Below are 17043 nucleotides of genomic sequence, written 5' to 3' on the forward strand. Positions count from 1 at the left end.
GCCAACACTAGTTGTTGAAGAGGCTGTTGTTTCTCCATTGCATGTCCATGGCCCCTTTATCATATGTTAATTGACCATATATGCTTGGGTTTATATCTGGGCTCTGTATTCTGTTCCATTGTTCTGTTGGTCTTTTCTTGTGCCAGTACCAAATTGTTTTGATTAATGTGGCTTTGTAGTAGAGCTTGAAGTCAGGGAACATAATCTCCCAGCTTTGTTCTTCCTTCTCAGGATTGCTTTAGCTATTTGGGGTCTTTTGTGGTTCAATACAAATTTTAGAACTATTTGTTCTAGTTCATTGAAGAATGTTGTTGGTATGTTGATAGGGATTGCATTGAATCTGTAGATTGCTTTGGGCAGGATGGCCATTTTGACAATATTAATTCTTCCTATCCATGAGCATGGGATAGATTTCCATTTATTGGTGTCTTCTTTAATTTCTCTCATGAGTGTCTTATAGTTTTCAGAGTAAAGGTCTTTCACTTCATTGGTTAGGCTTATTCCTAGATTTTTGTTTTGTTTGATGCAATTGTAAATGGAGTCGTTTTTCTGATTCCTCTTTCTGCTAATTTTTTGTTAGTATACAGGAATGGAACAGATTTTTGTGTATTAATTTGTATCCTGCAACTTTGCTGAATTCAGTTATTAGTTCTAACAGTTTTTTGGTGGAGTCTTTAGGGTTTTCTATGTATACTATCATGTTATCTGCAAACAGTGACAGTTTAACTTCTTCCTTACCAATTTGGATGCTGTCTTGCCAATGGGTTTCAGCTCAGCCCCGGACAAGTTCACTATGGATTCAATGAGACCACGAAATGACAGTGGAACATCCTTCAGGTGAAAGGGTTTATACCCAACTTTATTACCACGGTGACAGGTCAATCACTAGAATCCTGTCCACTGAGAGTGAGTCTGCATGCAGCAAGCCAGTCTCTGCCTCTGGGCCTCTCTGCACCCGCAGCCATCTCAGTCTTTGTCCTTGGCACTGCCACCACTCCTGTCTCATCTCTGCTCTCCTGCAGCCTTGCAGCCATACCATTGTATCACCCTGAGCACTGGGTGGAGCTCTTTATATAGTCAATAACAATGTATTGTCCACACATATGTAGTGAGCTAGCCAACCAGGGCCATATGAGAATCCTGGCCACAGGAACCTTTACTTTATCCACAGATGCCTTTTATCTCTTTGTGTTATCTGATTGCTGTGGCTAGGACCTACAGTACTGTTGAGTAAAAGTGGTGAAAGTGGGCATCCTTGTCTTGTTCCTGATCTTAGAGGAAAAGATTTCAGCTTTTTGTGACTAAGTGTAATGTTGGCTGTGGGTTTTTCATATGTGGCTTTTATTATGTTGAGACATGTACCCCCTGTGTCCATTTTGTTAAGAGTTTTTATCATGAATGGTTGGTGAATTTTGTCAAATGCTTTTTCAGCATCTATTGAGATAATCATGTGATTTTTGTCCTTCCTTTTGTTGATGTGATGTATGATTGTGGATACAGTGAAGGTTCCTGTGGCCAGGATTCTCACCTGGCCCTGATTGGCTAGCTCACTACACATGTGTAGGCAATACATTGCTACTGACTCTATATATTAAAAAGCTCCTCCCAGTGCTCTGTGCAACACAGTGGCACAGCTGCAAGAATACAGGAGAGCAGAGACAAGACAGGAGTGGTGGCAGCACTGAAGACAGAGACTGAGATGGCTGCAGTGGTAGAGAGGCCCAGAGGCAGAGACTGGCTTGCTGCATGCAGACTTGCTCTGAGTGGATGGAATTCTGGTGATTGACCTGCCACCATGGGAATATAGTTGGGTATAACCCTTTCACCCCAAGAACGTTCTACTGTCGTTTCTTTGGTCACATTGAATCCATAGTGAACTTGTCAGGGGCTGAAACCCATTAGTAAGACAATGATATTGATTGATTTTTGGATATCGTACCATCTTTGCATCCCTGGAATATATCCCACTTGGTCATGATGGATGATCTTTTTGGTGTATTTTTGAATTTGGTTTGCTAATATTTTGTTGAGGATTTTTGTCTCTATATTCACCAGGGATATTGGTCTGTAATTCTCTTTTTTTGTGTTGTCTTTGTCTGGTTTTGGTATTAGAGTGATGCTGGCCTCACAGAATGAGTTTAGAAGTACTCCCTCCTCTTCTACTTTTGGAAAACTTTAAGGAGGATGGGTATTAGCTCTTCTTTAAATGTTTGATAAAATTCAGCTGTGAAGCCATCGGGCCAGGAGTTTTGTTTTCAGGTAGTTTTTTGATTACCAATTTAATTTCATTGCTGGTAATTGGTCTGTTCAGATTTTCTGTTTCTTCCTGGGTCAGTCTTAGAAGGTTGTATTTTTCTAGAAAGTTGTCCATTTCTTCTACATTGTCCAATTTATTGGCATATAATTTTTCATAGTATTCTCTAGGCTTGTTATTTCTTTAAAACGTTAATCTTACATCACTAATAGCATGATGGTTTATTTTATGTTGATGTTTTTTATCCTGAATTTCACAGACTGACATTTTATGACCTCATCCCTAATGGTGGGGGTGAATCCAATTTGGGGCTTGCAGACATCCATGAGCTATATGAAATTTAGTAATGCCTGTTTTGTGTTTATCACCAAATATTTGAGATCTGACTCTCTTGTGGAATAATGTAGACTTTAATAGAGATTGGCAAACTCCCTGTAATAATACTAATCAAAAGGATGTCCTTTGGAGGATCACTTAGAATTTTTCTTATTTGGAATGGTAGCTGGTCTATTGTGCTCTTTTACAAAGAGAGGGAGCACTCATTAAAGTTTTGGATCCTACAGTGCTGAGGTGTTTCTCAAAAGTTCAAACAGGCTTGATTTCTCTATCCATTTTGGAAGCTTCAGACTTTTCAAAACCCTCATTATGGCAACTGATGCATCTGATACAAGATTGGATGTGATTATAAAAACTTTGAGAACATAAAACATACTGCTTTCCTGAATTTCTGAGAAGTTGTTGCCAAAGGAAAGAATTTGACTTCTGTCCAGAAGGAGTATCTGGTTTGTTTGGACTTTGGATAAACTCAAGCCATATATGTTTGGCCAAGAGTTTGATTTGTGGACTGATTATCAAGCCCTGAGCAAGAGGCAGGCTTGGAAAGCCATGACATCATCAGGGATCTCACATGACCATTAAACGTACTTCTGGGCAAATACATACTCAGGCCAAACAAAGATCCTTCTCAGAAGGGCAGGGAGGCACGAGCACTGAGCAACTTGTGGACCTTCATTAAGTGGACGTTTGACATTGTAACTCTGAGGGGAAATTATGTTCCCAGCCCGGGGCAAATTACCTTTGAAGCCAAAATCAATCAGAGAGAGAAATATAGTGGGAGAAATCCATTTACTGCTTACAAGTAGTTGTCCACTTCTGCTTGCCCGTGTCTCTTGTGACCCGGCTGCAGAAAGGGACCACATAACTGGTAGTTATGACCTCATGACCTCTAGTCCAGCATTGAGGAACCTTCAAAATGTCATTCAAGCACATGCTTGTCCATTGGCACAATAAAAGCTGATTAGAGATGAATTATCAAAGATACTTCTCCTTGTTCCAGGACATTGACATGACCAGGGGTCCCAGAGTGGATAGCATATTCCTGATTTTTAACTTCAGTTTCTCGACAGTTCATGTCCCGGTAATGTCCTTGGCGATGCCTTTCTGTCACCCTGAGTCTTGCTCCTTTTACTCCCCCACTCTTCCTTCCTTTCTTGCTCTCCTCGCCTCTCTTCTTCCCTCTTTTCCCTCTTCATCCCCATTTCCTCATTTCTATGCCTTTCTCATTAAGAGTCAGAGTGGTTTACAAAACCACAGCTCTCAGATTTCTATTTTCCCAAACAAATTTCTGGGCTCATCATTTTTGTCGTTGGTTCTCTCCTCTCTTCCCAGGTTAGTCCCATCTGTGCTTCTGCTCACCTCTCCTAGATGCTCCTCTGCCCCCCTCCTCTCCTTCACTGAGCATAACCCCTAGCTACACAGCTTAAAAACATCAACGGGAGAAGACAGGCTTGCTCCAGCCCTGGAAAAAGCTGTGAAGCCATAAGCCTCCGTGGCATCAGGCTTCAGCCATCAGTACAGTGGAAGGCAGTTGTTGAAAACCAGACAGAATAGAAGGTATCACTGTACAGCCTTCCTTCTGTGGCTCACTGCACTCTCTGAGTCAGGATAATGAGAGAACATTCTTAAAACATGACTTAACCATGCTCAGTCCTCGATTTCCTGGCTTTGTGGGGAATAAGCTCTACCAGCAAGCCCAAGCACAGACGTGTGGGGCGGGCTTGTCAGCACTCTTCCCAGAGTGGCTACCTTTGCAAAGCTACCTTCTCAGCCAGTTTGTTTATATTAAAAGAAATTTGAAGAAAAAAAAAGACACACTGTGGAGCCTCTCATGGCTGCACTTTTGTATCTGTATCGTGGTGACTGGGTCTCTGTCTTAGGGTACTTGGGAGCCCTTGACATCATACTTTAGCAGGAAGGAGTTATGGAAAATCCTTGGCAGATATAGAAAAATGAAACAGGATGTTGTCCATTTCCAAAATAAAGTGGAGGTAGAGAGTCATAACATGAGTGCCGTTTGTCTTTTATTCCACCTATACCTGGAGCGTGTGTGTGTGTGTGTGTGTGTGTGTGTGTGTGTTTAACAAAGGTGGCTTATCTAAGTGAATTTTTAAAAATTAATTTAACTGAAAAATGATTAAATTACAAAGAAAGGAAAAAGCATTCGGTTAGCGTCATACCGGTTCTGAGGCCATTGCTAATGCAATATTTCGTCAATCGACTCATTGCTATTCTTTCACTGATGTCATTTAGTTTCTCAAATGGCTCTTATCGTGGCAGGCATGCATTGTATACATTATACAGATGCCTTGTAATCATTTCAGTGTGTTTACTTAAAATTTTTAAAAGCAATTAAGCAATTTTAAATATATTTGTGTGTGTGTATGTACAGAGAGATTTTATAAAAGTTCAGACAAGGGTTCTGAGTGAACAGTAGGGTAAGTGTTAAATTTATACACTGGAGTGCCCTTCCTGCATTTCAAAGAGCTTCATGCAGACTAATGTTAAGCTTTCTTCATACTCATTGAATATACCATTCTCTCCCTTAATTCACTGAAGAAACCAGAGGACAAAGAGTCTCCCTGTGTTCCTTATCCAAGGCCACACAACTGTTGCTGGAACCTTGAGCTTTCTGAGTGCCAGGCACTTACTTGCAGCATATCATAAATGCTGGAAAACGATGGTGGGTCAGTTTGTTGAAAAGCATAATAATCTCCTGTTGCTGGGGTAGGGTTTTGATAAACTCTGTTATTTATTTATCTTGATACAAAATAGAGCAGAACAAGTCACAATAATGGTTTTTTTCTCATAGAAACCTCGTGAGCTTGGGGGTAAAACAGTAATGCATATCCATGGGAAAGGGCAGAGCAACATTTTGGCAGCATATAAATAGGTATGTGTGCACATGGGTGGCGGTATCTTCATGCCCCGACCCGACCTTCACCTCTTCTGCTTTACCTCTGTTGCAGATGCTGTGTCCAGAGTTTAGGGACGTGGGCTAGTCTGACGCAGAGGTTTGGAACAGGCGCCATCAGCAGGATGCCAGAGTCTTCTGGTGCCCCCAGGTAGGAAAGGAGGTGCAGTCAGATACTCATTCATCAAACGCTTGTTAAGACTTAACGCCAAGTGCTCTGCTTATTTCTGGGGACTCACAGAGGAATGAAACGTGGTCTTGGTGCTTGTGGGGGAAGAGGGAAAGTAAACGGGATCATGGAGTAAGTTTCAGTAGGGTAGGTGCGGGCCTGGGACGGGGGCAGGAAATGGCAAGCAGGAAATGTTCTCACCGTGGGGAATGGTGAAGTGCCTCCAGCATTGCTTGAGGCCCTACTCAGTGCTGCCTGGTGGCGCCAGTTCCCTTCCGAGGGAGGCGTTCCTCACAGTGCCAGACGCAGGCTAGGCAGTGAGCTCGGTGACGTCCGCTGTCAGCATTCCCAGCCTCACCGGCTCTGCCCTTTTCCTCCCTCCCACATGTTTCTTTCCCTCCCTGTCTGGAAGGGGTTCCTACCAGTCTTATTGGAACCTGCTTAGGGCAGCCACCAATAGTCAATCAACACTGACCGAACCAAATTGATCTGAAAGTATTTATGCTACGGTTTAAACAAATACAGTGTAGGGTACACCTGGGAACATGCGCGTTCATGAGACCTCAAAGCCTTAAGCTGAAAGAGCTGCAGCCGGCTGCGAACAGCGTTTCCTTCGGGCTGGCGTGTTCCTGGCACCTCTGAATTCACATATTCTGGACAGTTGCCTGCTCTTTCTGCACTTAAAGCTGGCCCTTCTTCCCAACATTCAGTCTTACATGATTTCCCCTCCCGGCCCTCTATTGTGGCTGTATGATAAGGAGAGGGTGGGGCCCACTAACCGCTAATCTAAGACCTCTTGGCTAGAAATCCCACAAGACTCCAGGAACAACTGCTTTGAATGATTGGAGACACTAGTGATAAAAAACAAATTCGTGTGAGTGGAACATTTAGGTGTTGGCTCCTCTAAATGCCCCACTAATTTAGTTCATTCTTTACCATTTCTATGTCTCACACACAGAGCTGTTGTGGGTGAGTGCACGAATGGGGGAGACACTGGGAACAGGCAGGTAGATCAACATTGTACTCCCAATGTTAGGTGGAAGGAGGGGGGAAATGACCAGTAACTTCCACACCCTTCTCCCCGTAGTATTCCTCTAGGCTTCTCCCAAGGGCAGTACTTGGGTGTGCAAAAGTGTCCAATGGGCACAAAGCCTCGCCTTTGATTGGTTCATCCCCACCCAGCTGAGGCTGTTTCTGTCCGTTCTATGAAGAACAGTTCCCTTGTAGGAGTGTGCACAGTAAAGACCAGTAATTAAATGTTTTCCAAACCCCAACTTAGTCATTTTGAGGACCTTTCCTTAAACACTATAAACTTTAGAAAGTGGACCCCTCTTAGCACAAATACAATGTGAACCACCTAAGTAATTAAGACCTTTCTAGTAATCATAGAAAAGTAAAAAGGAACAGGTGAAATTAATTTTAATAATGTGTTTTATTAAACCCACTCTACTGAAACATTACCATTTCAAAATGGGATTGAGATAAAAATTAAGGCGATTATCTTTTTTTTGGTTGTACTAAATGTACCAAGTTCAGCATCTGTTTTTCACTGCCAGCCTATCTCAGGTGGGAGCAGGAACATTTCAGATGTTGGGGGTAATGTGTGGCTGGTGGTAACTTTATCCTACTGGGAAGGTCCTGGCATCTTCTAAGTGGCAACACTTTTGACATCTTGTCCAGATAAAAATATTTATGATGGGGGAATCATTGTGCCCTGGGCAAGTGATGCTGAATATGGTTGTGGGGAGTGAGTTTAAGGCAGCGGTTGTTAGAATTTGGGCTTGTAGTCTAGGTCTTTTTTTTTTTCTTTTTTTTTTTTTAGTGTGTGGTGAATTGTCTTTGCTGGCAATCTGACATAAAGGAGAAATTCACAGCACAAATGGCTCTTCTCCCGGCATCTGCTCCCAAACCTGAGGCCACAAAATCAGAAACAGGGAGGAACTTTGGAGACCGTCTCTCCTTGTCTCTCCTCACAGCTGATGTGGACTTTTCTCCCTCTCTGTACCTCAGAATCACAGAGAGGAGCATCGGGGAAATACTGATTCCTGGGTCCCATCTCAGAGAATCAGATTCAATCGGTCTGTGGTGAGACCTAGGCATCAGCCCTTTTAATGTCCCCAGGTGATTCGAACGTGTAGCCTAGACTCTGAATGTAGAAAAAACCCCTTTACTTTATAGGTGAAGAAATAGAGGCTCAGGGAGGGAAGTGACTCACGGCGGGGTTTTACGGCTTGTCAGAGTCCGAGTGGGGCCCAGAATCCAAGTATTCTTTTCCACTCTTTCTCACAGAGAAACATTTCAAAAATACCTCACTTGAAGGTCTTTTCTTGTTAGATCCCAGAATTACTCTCATTTTGAATAGAGGTACATACCCGGGTCAACCCAGATTAGACATAGACTTCAAGAAAAGTCTCTGAACTCCTTTTTTCCCAGAAAATCTTCAGATCAATGTTAACTTTGAAGTGATTCTGATCTGGGGAAATGGCCCTAAGTGTCTCCCGTTTTATGTCCTACTGGGATTTGAAACGCTACACTTAAAATAGAGTTTTATTGGAAGGGATGGGAAGGGACCCCAAAGGAGCAAAGGCCTGGGTCTGATCAGCCTTGTCTCCATTGACTCACAGCTGAAGACAGTGGCTCGTTAACAGGGGCCTCACGTGCAAATATATCCATGCACTAAGCAGGCACTGCGCATGAGTAAGGAGGGCTGGAGAGATGGGAAGGGGAACCCCATGGCCCAAGGGGAACCCCATGGCCCAGCTTGCAGGGCACAGCGAACCTGGTGCTGTGTAGCCAGACCATCAGTGGTTCTGGAAGACAGAAATGCAGGGCTGCGTTTGTTTCTGTCTTTGTAAGTATCCTGATTTGTGAATGTTGGCAACTAATTCAGTTTTTAGAAAAACACTCTAAGGGGCAGGTGAAGCCCGGTCATGAGCTCTGGTCTACTGTAGGCCTTCTGAGTGCCGCTTGTTAGGTAAGTCTAAGACTTCTTCATACTCAATATTGAGTTCATTGGTTTTACAAAAGGTTGACCTAATACCTTCATACTTCCTTTTTGCCCTAGACCCTGTGAGCACCAGTGCCAGAAGGAAAAATCATAGAAAACTAGTACTTCAGTTCCCTTCTAAATCTTATTTGTTTTCTCACGGTCCACATTATTTCTTTTGGATTTGACACCTGTGACATGTCATAAATTTTCATAATGAAATTGCAAATGAAGATCATTGCAGTTCATAAGATCTAGTATAATTTATTTATTTATTTATTTTTTTTTTGAGAGGGCATCTCTCATATTTATTGATCAAATGGTTGTTAACAACAATAAAATTCAGTATAGGGGGGTCAATGCTCAATGTACAATCATTAATCCATCTCAAGCCTAATTCTTGTCAGTCTCCAATCTTCTGAAGCATAACGAACAAGTTCTTACATGGTGAACGAATTCTTACATAGTGAATAAATTCTTACATGGTGAACAGTACAAGGGCAGTCATCACAGAAACTTTCGGTTTTGATCACGCATTATGACCTATAAACAATCAGGTCAAATATGAATATTCGTTTGATTTTTGTACTTGATTTATATGTTGATCCCACATTTCTCCCTCTATTATTATTATTATTATTATTTTTAATAAAATGCTGAAGTGGTAGGTAGATGCAAGATAAAGGTAGAAAACATAGTTTAGTGCTGTAAGAGGGCAAATGTAGATGATCAGATGATCAGGTGTGTGCCTATGGACTAAGTATTAATCCAGGCTAGACAAGGGCAGCAAGGCATCCACGGATGCAGAAGATTTCTCTCAAAGCAGGGGGGGTGAGGTTCTGAGCCTCACCTCTGTTGATCCCCAAATTCTCACCTGATGGCCCCCCTGTGACTGTGCCTGTCTTAGGTTGTTCCTCCCTTGAGGAATCTTACCCGTCTCTGGCTAACCAGTCATCTTCCGGGGCCATACAGGGAAATGTAAAGTTGGTAAGTGAGAGAGAAGCCATATTGTTTGAAAAGGTTAGCTTTTTACTTCTTTGCAGATTTATGCCCTGTGGCTTCTATGCCCAGCACTTGTCTCGAGGTATCTTTACCACCTGGAGGAATTATGATACTCGGTAAATTCGATATGAGGCACTAGTATAATTTATTTTTAAATTATTTTTGAACATATAACCAGTCAGGCTATTATTAGCATTGCCATAGGACAGACTAGTTCTGCTATACACGGCCGTGTAAGGAAAAATGCTTTCATTCACCATAAGATGAAATGGAAATTTCCACTGTAGCACTGGGGTAACCTCTTAGTTAACAAAATGATAATCCAAATAAAAATCAGAGTTACTCTTACCCACATCCTTCATTTTAAGAAGAGAACACCCTGGGTAAGTACACAGTGTAACATTGAGAGCCCTTGATTTCAAATAATCTAAGGCGTTAATAATAACAGATGAAGGGTTTTTAGTTAACTTGAGTTGGTGCTAAATTACCCTTAAATCTGAAGTATTCATACAGCAAAAATAAACATGAGTTATTTGTGAAGCATATTAGAGATTAATGTAAAACAGGCATCTTGTTTGTATTTTGTGATTCCCCCTACACATAACCTTGAATTTTGCCACAGTTCTCTTTTTTAAATGTAACCAACTTAGACTAAGTTCTTGTAAGAATCTGTTTCAGGTATATTTCTGTGAACTGTCCCACTGTCCTCAAATAACCAGAGGTGGATAACAGTTTCTGACAAAAGCTGAAGAAAACAGGATTAAACAAGAATTAGAGCGATTATATTTTCTTTATCTCAAACCTGCAAGTCTCTGGAAAACTGCTTGGTTTCTATTTTGAGCCATGCTGCCCACATATCTTAACGACAGAATTGTTGCATAATTTTGTTCTTCCTCTTTTTATCTCTGTTTGGGTGTATTTATTATTTCATATGTGATGATGCAAAGCTCACTAAAAGGTCCATTTATATTTTTGTTATCTGTATGGGGATCTAGCTGTTTTTCTCTTACCATTTATAGAACCTTCACTGTAATATTCAGATTTGCTGGCAACAGTCCCTTTCTAACACAGTATACATTCCATTCCCCTGTGTGACTCTATTTATGGGAGTCTTTGTGATTTACTCAAGACTGATAAAGACAGTGTAAAAGGATGGGTCATGGATTTATCCACCCATGGAATTTGAGCACTTTCAGAGGGAAGTTGATCTTGTGTTCTTTCTTCCCCCAGATTTAATTAAAACAACAACAAAAAAAAGCCTTAGTGAAAATGAGTGACAGTTGGCAGATTTGCATTATTCAGCTGGAGGGCCTCCAGAGTTTCTGATGCTTGGAGATGGACAAGTAATTACCTCCTGTCTGGGACTATTTTCTACCAGGCTAAGCCCAATGTTTATTGTAAACTATCTGCCATTAAAAGCTGTAATAGCAAGCCTTATGTTCCCACACCATAAATTTGACTTGCACTGTTTTTTTATTTACCTTCATGTTTTATTATATTCTTTGAAATGTTTCATTTTAAAGGAAGATAACAGAAGAATAAAAGTTGAATGCAGTCCAAATTCACACTTGAAAAAAGGATATGCTTCGCATACATATTTTTACATACTCCTGGACAGCCTTATGGCTGCTTTCTGCATATTGGCAGCTTCTGTGTAACTATTAGATGTAGTTGTTATTAGTGTATCACTTGTCAAATGGTCCAGAAAATAACCTAAAAATTAAATTTTAACCAGACTGCACGGGCCCAGGGCAGTGGCCCTCAGACTTTCTGGTTTCAGGATCCCTTTATGCTCCAACATTCCTTGAAGACCTCAAGGAACTTTTGTTTGTGTGGATTATATCTTCAATATTTATTGTGTAAAAAAAGAGAACTGAAACATTTAAAAAATATTTATTTAAAAATGTTTTAAAAAAATCATTGCATGTGAAGTAGCATGTCAAAAGGAAACTATTTTCTACAAGTTTAGTGAGAAGAGAGGGATTGTTTCAGATTCTGTATGACTTAATAGAAGACACATGTATTCTCCTACCTGCTTTTTCATTCTATCTGTCATGATGTTACTTTGGTTTAAGTATATGAAGAAAATCTGGCCCTATACAGATATGTAGTTGGAAGAGAGTATTTTAACAGCCTTATCAAAGAATTATGGATATTTGATCTCAAACCCAAATTTGACAAATGGTAGTTTCTTAAAGGTTCGTTACAATGAGGAATCTGAAATCCTATCAGTGGACTTTTTTTTTTTCTTTAACAGACCGTATTGGTTAGAGCAGTTTTGGGGTTACAAAAAAATTGAGCAGATAGTACAGAGAGTTTCCTATACTCTCCCATCTCCTCCTGTTGAGCTTTCTCTGTGATTAACATATTGCATTAGCTTAGTACATTTGTTACAATTGAGCCAATATTGATACATTATTATTAACTAAAATCCATAGTTTACGTTAGGGTTCACTCTTTGTGATATAAACATCTATGGGTTTTGGCGAATGTTTGTCATGTATTTGCCATTGCAGTATCATACAGAATAGTTTCTGTGCCCTAAAAATCATCATGTTCCACCTATTTATCCCTTCCCTTCCCCGAACCTCTGGCAACCACTGATCTTTCACTGTCTCTATAGTTTTGCCTTTTCTAGGATATCTTATAGTTGAAATCATAGAGTATATGTCCTTTTCAAACTAGCTTCTTCCACCAAACAATATGCATTTAATGTACCTTTATTGTCTTTTCATGGCTTAATAGCTCATTTTTTTTTATAGCTGAACAATATTCTATTGATGAGTGTATCACAAATTGTTATCTGTTGAGGACATCTTGGGTGTCTTTGATATTTGGAAGTCATGAGTAAAACTGCTATAAACACTTGTGTGCAGGTTTTTGTATGGACATAAGTTTTCAACTCATTTGGGTAAATCCCAAGAAGCGTGATTGCTGGATCCTCTAGTAAGACTATATTTAGTTTTCTAAGAAACTGCCAGACTGTCTTCCAAAGTAGCTGTACCATTTCACATTCCCACCAGCCATGAATGAGTGTTCCTATTATTGCCCATTTTCATCTGCACTTGGTATTATTACCAAGTATTTTTTTTTGCCATTCTAATAGATATATAGTAGTATCTTGTTTTTAATTTGCAATTCCCTAGTGACATACAATATCGAGCATCTTACCATAGGCTTATTTGTTATCTGTGTGTCCTCTTTGGTGAGGTGCCTATTGAGATTATCTTTTGCTCTTTTAAAAATTGGATTATTGTTGAAGTTTAGGAGTTCTTTGTATATTTTGGATACTAGTCCTTTATCAGATATGTATTTATAAATATTTACTCCCAGTCTGTGGCCTTTTGTTCCATTCTCTGAAGTCAGTGGACCTTTCAGACTAGTACAGTTTGGTGCCTTTGCTTTTGAATTTTGCTAAGGCTCCAGCAGTTTTACCTGCCCCTGTTGTGTAACACCGATGCAAATTTCAACACAGAGAAAAGGCAAATAACATCTTAGTGTTTTGTGGAGATAGTTGTAATTTCTGAACACCCCAAAAGGGCCTCAGGGATCCCCAGCACCCATAGACCATACTTTTGAGAAACACTGGCCGAGAGCAAATAAGTGTGACCCATAGGATTTAATTCAAGCCTCAGAAAGACCAAAAATAATTAGAAATCTGAGTTTTCCAAAAGTGAAATGTTAACTTATTTTTCTGCAAAAGGAATTTAGAAGGCACAGAGAAATGTATGCTGAAGTTAGTGTTCTAATTCATTGGGCAGAGTCAATTTTGTTCCCTTTTGTTTTTACCAGTGATTCCTGGCAGAATATCATTTTTATTTTTCAAGAAATATTGTGTATGTGTGTGTGTTATAAATACATCAACTAAAGTCTGTGAGCCAATGAATGTCTTTTAGTGGCCAGAAAATTGGTAAATGATGACCCCAGTAATGGGCTAATATTTGTATATATAAACAATATATGGAATCCTCAACCCTTTCCTTTCTCTACTTTTCCAATAAGCGTAGATATGGGAAAACACTTTATGCAATCCAGACAGACTGGGATTTGAATTTTGGCTAAGTAATGTTATTTAACCTCTCTGAGCCTTGTGTTCTTCATCTATAAAAGGGAAATGATCTTATTGCCAAGGCTGTGAAGATTATATGTATAAGACAATCTATGTGAAGTGTCTAGAGCCTCATAGGTATCACTCTAATAATCAGTGTCATCATCAAAAGTCATCTCCTCCATTTTTAAGAGTTTTGTAGCCTATTCTTATTTTCTGGCCCAGGAAATTATGCCTTAGTGTTAATTTGCTGGAAAAAATACTAATAAGACTTAGTGTACTTCCATGGGAATACTATGTTTTCACAGGGAGCAAAACCAGGAAATCCCTAGTACTGTCAGCCCCTAGCAGAGGGACTAAAGATGTGAATGAACATGAGAAGCAGCTAGAAGAACATCTGAGGATGATACCCTAGGAGATACGATGCCCAACTGAGGAAGTGGTTAAAGCCCATCTCAAAGGCAAAGGTCCAATAATGGTCAAAAGTTAAGGATGAGAATGAATTGTGGGGGTATGTTCCTGAAGTAGGAACAGATAATCAGTGGTGAGCCCCAAGGAAATGTCCCAGGGATGTGTCTGTCCACACAGAATTCAGAATTCCCATAGGCAAGATTAGCATCTTCCCTTCTTTTAGAAGCACCATAATGCTGCTTTGGGCAAGCATGATCTGCCAAACAGCTGGAAGAGATGGTATTTTTAGATCAGAGAAAGCCTTCTTGACACCCTTGAGATTAAAGTTTGGGTTCAGGAGCTACACTTCCTGTGCTTTATCTTAGCTCCTCTGCTTGCTGCTGTGCGATATAAGACAATCACAGGAGGCACATCTGCCTCTGTCTTCTCATCTGCAGCATGAGGCAAGGATTGTTATGAGGACAGTGCTCCTTGTACCTGATGCGAGGTAAAGGCTCAATAAATGCCAGCTTTTGTTGTCATTAATCTGCCACCCATGTTGGCCACTCGTCTGATGAACCCTGGGTGCAGCTGTGTGAAACTTCTGTGCAGTTTCCCCATAGGCCTACCTCCCTTAGCTGCCATGATGTCTTGTGAAGTGACACATCTCACATACACTTCCATTTCTATCTTGGAGGTAATGCAGGGTCAGGATTACCAGTCAATAGACAGATAGAGCATGATATTGTTTGTAAATACTCCAGATTATCCCCCAGTGACCACAGCTTTGGGCTATTGAGTTTTCCTTTCAGTCACTCTTAGAATGACTTTTATTGTTTTACTCTTTTCAGATATAATGAGTGATTATTGTAGAAAATGCAGAACACTAAGGAAATTTCAGAGGTAACACTGAGATTTTATTTTGATGTCCTTCTAACCATTTTTGCAAATCCGTATGTTGAAACCTATACCTAGAAAGCTAAGTTCCTTCCACCATAAATTTAAATACTGACAGAGAAGGCGTATCTCAAGTCTTTCTCAATGAATAAGCTAATTTTTAGCTTGTAACAGTTTTAATTCTTGAACTTTTATAGTCTCATTTTGATGTGGTAAGAATCTTTGGAGCAATTAAGTGTACACTAGGTAAAGAATGAAGTTGTAGTTCAGTCCCAGTGCAGTCATTCACTCATTCATTCAATACATTTATTAGCTACCTGTTATGTGGCTTGGCACTACTGAGCCCTGGCGGTACAGAAATGAAAAGCAAACAAATACCCAAAAAATGGATTCCCTTGTTTGCCATAGCATTGTTCTTAGTGAAAAAAATATTACATTTACTAACAACCTAAATGTACATCAGTTGATTATGGCAGGGCCCTCCAATAAAATCCTTAAAAAGAATGGAATAGCAGAAAGGTAGACTATTCCTTCTACTAAATACAACTAAAAGCCCTGGGCATTATATATTAAATGGTTCTATGTAGTTTTGCTGCAAACAGTTTCTCCCAAAACTAATTTTACTATAAGACAGTTTTGCCATAAAAGACAAAATCACCACAAATAAGTGAGACAGTCATAAAAAAATTAAACATGAAAAATGACAAATAAAAAAGGCTTTACTGAGAAACATAAGATATTTGAATATATTTAAAATGTATGTCATTTCATGGTAATATTGTGCATAAAACTGGCTTTATTTTGTGGTGTGTACTTGAGCACTTACTTGCCTTGAAGTAGTGTTGTTCATAGTATTATAATTTTTCTTTTTGCTTGTTGATTTGTCTCCTCATTTGGCATCACACCTTTTCCTTTTTTTACAAAATATCTCCCTTCACTAGAAGTATTGGTTTCCAAGTTGAGGATGTATATTTGTGACTGAGCCTTGCATTGCATTGTGAGAGCATTCTGCACAGTTATTTGTTCTTGGCATATTGTCCTATGTCTGTTGATGGATGTTCCAGAGTTCTATGGGAAATGTGGGTTTAAAACTCTGCACTATAGTATGGACCATTATGAGGGCTAAGTTACATCATATGAAAATGGGAGCACTGCATTAATAGAGAAATGAAACCAAACTGTCAATCGGTTTTTATTTTTTACAACAAAATTGTCTTATGACCAATTAGGAAAATGTTTATGGTGAAATGCTGGCAGGAAAGATGTCTATAGTAAAGATGCTCACAGCAAAAATACTGATATAAAACCAACATAAGGTTCTGAAAGGTGGAAGAAAGTCAGAATGGCTAGGGACTGTGCAACCCAAGGAACAATGAGGAAGTGAGTTTCTTGAGTTTTCATTTTGCCTCATACAACATCTCAGACTAGGAACTGAAGAAGCCAGCAACCTGGAACACCAACAGGAGTCGACAAGAAAACCTCAACAGAAGCCTTCTGTCTCTAGCCAAAGGATTGAGAAAGGGGCAGCCTAGCAAAACAATAGTACTGTCTAGAGTGGAATTGTATCCATCAAACCCCCAAATCTATATGTTGAAACCCTAACCCCACCAACATGATAATATTTGGACACAAGGCCTTTGAGACCTATTGGGGTTAGATGAGGTCATGAGGGTGGGGCCCTCATGATGGGACTGGTGGCTTTATAAGAAGAAAGGGAGGTATTGTTTTCTCTGCCATGTAAGCATACAGCAAGAGGTGGTCCTTTACCACCCAAGGAGAGAACCCTCATCAGACATTGACCCTGCTGCGCCTTGACCTTGGACTTCTAACCCCCAGAACTATGAGAAAAATTTTGGTTAAGTCATCCAGTCTATGGTATGTATTTTGTTACAGCGGCCCAAGCAGACTGAGACAGGTTTGGTACTGAGAATTAGGGTGCTGCTGTTAACAATGCCTAAACCTGTTGGAAGCAGCTTTGGAACTGGGTAATGGGTAGACGTACACGAGTTTTGAAGTGCATGCTAGAAGCGTGGGTGTTACAAGTGAT

Source organism: Manis javanica, chromosome 4, assembly GCF_040802235.1.
Source record: "Manis javanica isolate MJ-LG chromosome 4, MJ_LKY, whole genome shotgun sequence".
NCBI classification, from domain to species: Eukaryota; Metazoa; Chordata; class Mammalia; order Pholidota; family Manidae; genus Manis; species Manis javanica.